The sequence below is a fragment of the Brassica oleracea genome, chromosome C8 (genome assembly GCF_000695525.1).
Source record: "Brassica oleracea var. oleracea cultivar TO1000 chromosome C8, BOL, whole genome shotgun sequence".
NCBI lineage: Eukaryota > Viridiplantae > Streptophyta > Magnoliopsida > Brassicales > Brassicaceae > Brassica > Brassica oleracea.
The window spans coordinates 30159909-30167639 of record NC_027755.1 but is presented as its reverse complement, the minus strand read 5'-3'; the positions used below and the strand labels follow the sequence as shown (position 1 = coordinate 30167639).

Genomic DNA, 7731 nt, shown 5'->3' with positions numbered 1-7731 from the left:
TAGTCATCAGCCTGAACGAAAAATTGACAATTTCTGAAATTATTTTCTTAAAATTCAATTATGTAACTCAAATCGGTTTAAACCATTTAAATCAATTAAAATTAGTTCTAATTGATCTAAATTGGTATAAACAGGTTAACTCAAGCAAAAATGTTAGTGAAAATCTAAAATTTATCTTTTTGTAGATGTAATGTTAAAATTTATCAAAATAATTTTATAACTAAATCTAAAAATTAAAATATTTAATATAAATATAAAAAAATCAATGATTCGTTAACGATTAGAATCAACCTAAATCTCGAATTCCACCCAATCGATAGTTCTATACAAAACGTCTAATTACTATTTAGAAATTTTGTGAACCTAGAATAATGGATCATAAAAATTAAAAGATATTTTGTTCATCATTAATTTTATCTTTGAATAATGCGAGTGTTCTCTCGTTTCTTTTATTTAGCAAATAAATTCGTCAGCATATTACTCGAACTGAGTCATATTCTTCTACTTGTTGGCATAATCCGAAGTTTATCCCAACCCACTACGGGTGTCTGCAAAAAAGAAGCTGATACCTCGACAATCAATTCCTAAAGCTGACACTCATCATTCATCAGTAATATCCTCATTTAAAAAAAAAAATGATTATCTGTTGGTATATAAAATATAAATGCAGTGTTTGTTTTCACTATTTGATCACTTAATTGCGTTTCTGTTTTGTTTTAATTCAGAGTAAAGAAAGGCGAACAAAGTGATTCTAATATCGTATGACAAGTACATAAAAAGATCTGTTACAAAGAAAAGTACATAAAAGATTCTTGATTGTCTGCATAACCAAGCCACAGCTCTTCTCAATTAGCGAACCTACATAAAAAGATGTTTGAACTGTGTGATTTGATTTCTGTCGCGGCTTGTAACAGTTTTTATAATCTATTCTATTAAAATAAGATCATGATTTATTGATATGCTTAGTCCAACAATTATCTTTTCATGTTATCTACTTAAAAAATAAACCATATATATTATAACTTCTCCTCTTCTCTTAATTCTCGGACCCGCACGACCTATTATTTAGCCAAAACGTAAATTATAAAACCATTCATTTTATATAAAGTAAGTTACAGAAAATAAAATGTAAGCGACACAACGAAAATTTTCATTTCTATAATTCTTACATATATAAAGTAAGTTACTGCCGTTCGGATTGTATAGTTGGACCCGTTTAGACTATTTTACTAAAAATATGATATTATAATTCTTATATAAATTATGGTTTTTATGGTATGTGTTATAATTTAGCATAACTGTATATATATATATATATATATATATATATATATATATATTATTTATAGTTTGTATTGCAATATATTTTTGACAAACTAGAAAATCCAGTATATTTTACATTTCAAAATTGTATTCATAAATTTATGATTGGAAAGTTAATGACAAAATAGTAATCAAATTCAGACATATTTACAGGAAAAAATAAAAAAAATACAAACCAACACTATACCTGCGTTTGAAGTGCGGGTCAAGATCTAGAATAGACAAATATGATTATAAAGAAACGGATATACGGGCATATGATTACAAAGAAACGAGTGTATGCTATATCAATTTTTAAATTGCTATTATCTATTTTAAGTGCGGATCAAGATCTAGAATAGACAAATATGATTATAAAGAAACGGGCAACAGACATATGATTACAAAGAAACGACTATATACCGGATCAACTTTTAAATTGCTATTATTTTATAAATTAGATAAAATAGATTTTGATTAAGATTTATATACAAATATGATTATAAAGAAAAACAAAAATGTGATTACAAAAAAACACAAATATAAAAATTAAAATTTCTCAAAAAAAATTAAAACAAAAAATATATCCGTCCTTTGAAAGGGCGGGTCAGAATCTAGTAAATATGTAAAAAAATTTTAAAAAATGTGTTGCTCATAAAAATGCTGAGTTCTAGAGGGTTCTAAAAAAACAATTGTCGGCTATTGTATCAATTAAAATCCATGAACCAGTTCTTCTTTCAGATTCTTGATTAGTTAGAATATGCTAAAGTTGAGAATAAAAATGAATGTCTAGAAACCGAATTTTAAAATAAAAGCCTTTACGCAACCTACTTAGCTTGACTTTATGGAAATTGAAAAATCAACACTCAGGGAACAGTTTATTACATCTTTCCGACATTATGATCTATGATGGAAGTTGTTCAAAAGGTATTTGATGAAACACTTGAGTCATGATTTTGGAACTTATTTTCGTTGATCGACATGGCAAGTCTTACCAAAATTATTATTGATATCCTATTTTCACATGCAGTCGACTTTCATTATTAACAAGATAAAGTTATACTAAGCTCACCTGTGTTTCTGACTGTCACAAAACGTTACACCATCTGCTTCTCTTGTTCCGTTATTTGGCTCACCACTCATAACTCTGTTAAGAGCTTCTCAATTGTTTCCTTGACAGAGGCAACTTCACCACCTACTCTAGCAGAAACATCTTCACCAACGTCAGTATCATACATTGCTACTTCCATAACATCAACTAATGTTTTTGAGTCATCAATCTCAGGTATTACAACACGATCCATGAATAACATTACACTTCTTCAAATTCTAAAAGATGAGAAGTAATGTGCTTTTGAAGAGGAGAAATACAATTCTTTTGTTCAAAACATAACTTGGGATCTAGTGTGCGTACAGATGCAGTTCACAGTGTTTTCTGATTATTCTATTGACAAGTACAAATCTCTACTAACACTCAAATGTTTTCATCAACAGCCAAGAGTAAACTTTGAGGAAGCATCCTATCATGTTGCTAAACATGCTACCATTCACATTTTTGTTAATGTTGATGTGGCTTGCAATGGGACTATTTGTCAGATTATTGTTAACAATGCATTTCCTTTTTTTTTTTGAAACTAACAATGCATTACTACAAAGGAGACTCTAAAAGAAGACGTTTATATGATACAACCACCTCCTTTTGTTGTCAGTGATAGACCTGATAAAATTTCTCACCTTCACAAACCTATATATGGTCTTAAGCAAATATTCCTTTATGCCTGGTACTGAAGTTTGCTCCATTTTTTACTATTCGGTTTGTCAACTCTCTGGTTGATGCATCTCTGGTTTTCCTCTTCGTGCTTGTTTATGAAGGTTGCATCTATGTTACACAGTATTACCAATCTGTTTGCGTTTTAATCAATTCTAGACAAGTGTTTAGTATTGTTCAATAATTTATTGCACGTTTGAATAGTAATATAAGAACTAGGTAATAATACACGCCGTGCGCGGAGTAAAATAATTGATTAGATTATTTATTTTACGATGTAATAAGAGATTTGTCGTATAACTTTTTCAAGGGATGGGTATTCAGATATTCGTTCGGATTCAGTTGACCTATTTGGATTTTGATTTTTAGAGTTAGAAATTTAAATATGATTGGGATATTTACAAATTTCAGTTTGAATTTGGATTGGATTTGGTTCGAATCATTCCAGGTTTGGTTTGGTTCGGGTTCGAGTTCAGGTACCTATTTTAATTATGTAATTTTTTAACAAAAATTCAAATATACTTAATCCTTAAAATCCGAAAATAAAAACAATATAAAATATACATAAAAATAGTTCAATTTAAATATTTAGATGGATAAAAATATATATTTCAGTATTTTGACCACATAGTTATTTTAGATATTTTCATATTAATGAATATCTAATAGATGTAAAATTTTAAATAACTAATATATTTAAGTAAATAATTGTGTTTTAGATATTTTTGGTATCCAAATATTTCAGTTTAGATCGGATCTGAGTCTTGTTATCCGGATATTAAACTTTTAGATCCATTTGAATACTTAATCAATTTTATTTTGTGTTTAGTATTACTTTCAAATCAAGTTCGGTCGTTTCTTCAGATCCAAATATTTTGCCCAAACTTATTTTCTTCTACAAATATAAAGAAAAATAAATAAATGTAAAACTAATATGTTAAGATTATTTTGCATACATAATTATTAGACCATACTTTAAAAATACCAATAAAAAGGTTAGGCGTCGTGTCAATATTTTTCGACATGTTAAAATTTGACGTAGTTTATAACCAATAATATGTACTCTCTTATAAAAGTTCATGGTAAATATGAAAAACATGATACAATCGAGTGAAATGGGTTAAAGTTGCTTTAAAATAATGTGATCTCTTCACTCGGTACATGAATTCTGTTTTCAATCGATTTCACGAGTTTTCTTTTTTTTTAAAGCTTTTATGATTTCTGATTCTAACAATTTGATTGTATTTCTAATTCTTGGTTTGATATGAAAACTCCATAAGGAAAAACAATACTTGGCTAAACTAAAGATGGCATTTTTCACTTCAGTTTTTTTAATTCATAACTAATCACAATTATTTGTTGCTTTCATATGCATAAACATCAACCATGGACAAGTTCGGCAAGATACAAAACTATCAATTTCTAAAAACAGTCTCATTCCGACATTTTAGTTAATGTATCTTAATGATTTTGTAATTTATTTCTTTTAACAATGATATTATTTAGTACTTGCATGGAGAGAACTTCAATTCACTAATACAAAGGTTAAAAGTACGAAAACTAAAAATGAGTTGAATGAAAAAAACTAGTGTGTGAACACGTTAAATCTTCTGCGATGGAGTTAAGAAAATTAATGTGTGAATATATTAATTGCTAAATGATTGTGAGGCTGATACGTAAGCATTCTCAAGTTGAAAAGATTGTGAAACTGACACATGTCAATGTGTGTGTGAAAACATTTATTGCAAATGCTTATCTTTTAACATATAAGAGATTACATAAAATGGAAAGAAAAACCAAAGTTATAAACTTAAAAACAAAAAAAGCAGTAGATGAGATTAAAGTCCTTTCTGCTGTTTTTACTGAGGTCTCTGTAGCATATATTCCAAGATCGATGAACGTTCGTGATGACTCCCTTGCTAAAGGAGGAAGATCACGAGTTTTTGGGTCCCCATTCGTCAACTGTTTTGCACCAAGTTGGCTAGTTCCCTGCGCTGACCAAGAGGCTGCTAACTAGTTTCATAAGTGTTCTTTTACTTTTCGATGTCGTAAAAAAAACAACAAGAAAGCAGTAAACATTTCTTTAGTTTGAATAATATTATATACATACATTTGACAACGGGAAAAGTAAGTGGCTGAAATCCTTTTAAAAAGGATCAAATGGGGGGAAAGAAAGCTTGACCAGTGAATATCATTTTCGATTAATCATTGTATTGGAAGCCTCTTTACACTTTTACAAAGCATCGCATAATTAGAGGAAACTTTTATACCAATGGTCACATACTTTCATTTAAAATACAGCGAACGTAGCCTTATAAATTACTCTTAACAGAATCAAATATTATTTTAACTTCCCTGTCTAAATTCAATCTATTTATTATTTATATGTTCCAAGTTGTGTATTAAACTACCCTTGCAAAACATAAGTTGTAATGTATAACTTACACAATAAACAGGGAAGGCTGGGATACAATATTAAACAGGTAAATAAATAAATAATATAAAGCTACTATAATGTAACATATTACTTTCAAAGTTTTCATTCGAAAGAAAAAAAGTTGTACATAAGTTAGCATCAAGTAGATTTATCTGATAGTCATTTCTTAGAAACGGAAAACAATGCTATGTCACATTCGACTAAAAAAATCTCTAGGCAGGCAATTTTTTTGTCTAAAAAGAATAACAAAGAAAAAAAAGAAGCATGAAAATGGCTAACAATTGCCCCGTTACATTGGATTTCACCAATTTTTCATGGCTATAAATAGTTTTTTGTAACTTAGTTATACTTATAGTTAATGTTAAAAATCTGAATTAATTAGTATTTTTTTTAATGTCGACACAAATGGTGTAAAGTCAAAATGGACCGGATTCTCACTAGTGTGAAAACTAAGTTACGGGATCCAATTACTTCTTCGTCTAGGATTTCGAACTCGTAAGTTTAATGCTTTCAAAAAAATTAGTTAGTTTAATAAAAATTAATTTTGAGTTTATACTACATACTTTCCAATAGTGTGTTTATAGGTAGAACAAAAACACCCTAAAAATATATATCCATGATATGTATTTTGCTTAACAACAACAAATCTTAGTTTAAAAAAAAACAATTTACATACACAAATCAATGCCAGAAAAGGAAACAGGATAATTAGGTTCTTCTGTTCTTGGCATGTATCCTAAATCTTTGAAGCTTATCTTTAGAAACAAACTTACCATGGATCGACCCACTGGAGATTTTCCCGCCGGTGAAGTCCCCGGCAGTGAAACACTTTGACCAAAATGGAAGCAACCAAAGGATGAATCCAAATAGATCGCATGATCCTGAAAACGAAGCAGATTTTTGGGACTTTTTCTTTAGATTGAGAAAAATATAACAATTATTTGGGAATAAATTCAGCTTAATTAGGATCAATGCGATCCCTTTGGATCCTTTCTCTAGTTGCTCTGAGCCTGTGAAGAACTCTCTTTCTTTCTCTCTCTCTCTCTCTCTAAGTGGGAGCAATGGTGTTTTTTCTCGAAGGTCATTGATATAAAGGATGGACATGTTCATCTTCTTCTTCTTAAATAAATAGATAAAATACGTTTATAAAAAATATTTCCACTTTCTCGTTCGTTAAAATTTTAATAATTGACTCGAATGAGTAAAAAAGACGTCGACGATTTCTTATGGCCTTAATGCCTTTAAGCCATACTATTTTAATATTTTTTACCGTTCTTATTTTTCTTTCACCGTTTCATAAACATACACGTAGAATATACTACCCTAAAACTTTTCGCAAAGTCTCAACTACCATACCACCATACCTCGATACCAAAGTGACACTTATACAATTTAACACAAATCCAGATAGTAAACGAGTTGGCATTAAGAGCTAGGGAATAGTAACGAATAACGATATTATATTTTACTCCCTCCGTTTCATATTAAGTGTCGTTATAGAAAAAAAAATTCGTTGCAAAATAAGTGTCGTTTTAGTATTTCGATGCATAATTTATTAACTTTATTCTGCAATTTATTTTTCTGTGGTTGAAATAGGAGTAGGTGTATGGGTAATAACATTTTTATATGGAAAACATGCAAAATTAAATGATTTCTTAATCTGTGTGCAAAAGTCTCAAATGACACTTATAATGAAACAAAGGGAGTATTAATTGGGTCTGACGACAACATTCTTTTTTTTTTATACTAGCATCTTAGAGCATCATTAATGAAGTTTCTAAGATGGGTTTTTAAACAAAAGAAGGCATTTAAGTAAATCAAAATGAAAAGAAATAAGGATAACCAATCCTTAATTAAGCGTTTTTGGAACCAATCGCAAAGGGGACTCTTATTACACGTGTCGGCTTTTGTGATTCTTTTTTTTTCCTTTCTTCCTCCAACTCGATTTGCGATGGCCGACGAAGATTTTCAGTCTCGCGTCGAGAGGATCTTCGAATCTCTCGCCTTCTCCTGCTCCACGTCTTCTACTACCTCCACGTCTTCTGCTCCGCCGCTGCGGCAAACGCAATCGGGCTCGGTGTGGCACAGAAGTGGAGAAGCGGGAGTGGAAGCGAGAGCAGCTCGCTTCGTACGATAGGGAAGAGATGCCTTGTGCGTCATCATTCGACGAGATTATGAGGCAGCAGAGGATCTCGAGCACTGATCGGAAGGAGGGTGAGTAAGG

The 7731-nt window shown here is 30.3% G+C and overlaps 1 long non-coding RNA gene across 1 annotated transcript; it reads right to left on the bottom strand.

Moving 5' to 3' along the window:
- Positions 1-703: 703 nt before the first annotated feature.
- LOC106310437 lies at positions 704-6545 on the bottom strand. The gene is made up of 3 exons (XR_001263784.1): positions 6281-6545; positions 2375-2497; positions 704-858 (listed from the first exon to the last, which is right to left on the bottom strand). It is a non-coding gene; the product is annotated as an uncharacterized LOC106310437 (long non-coding RNA).
- Positions 6546-7731: the final 1186 nt, after the last annotated feature.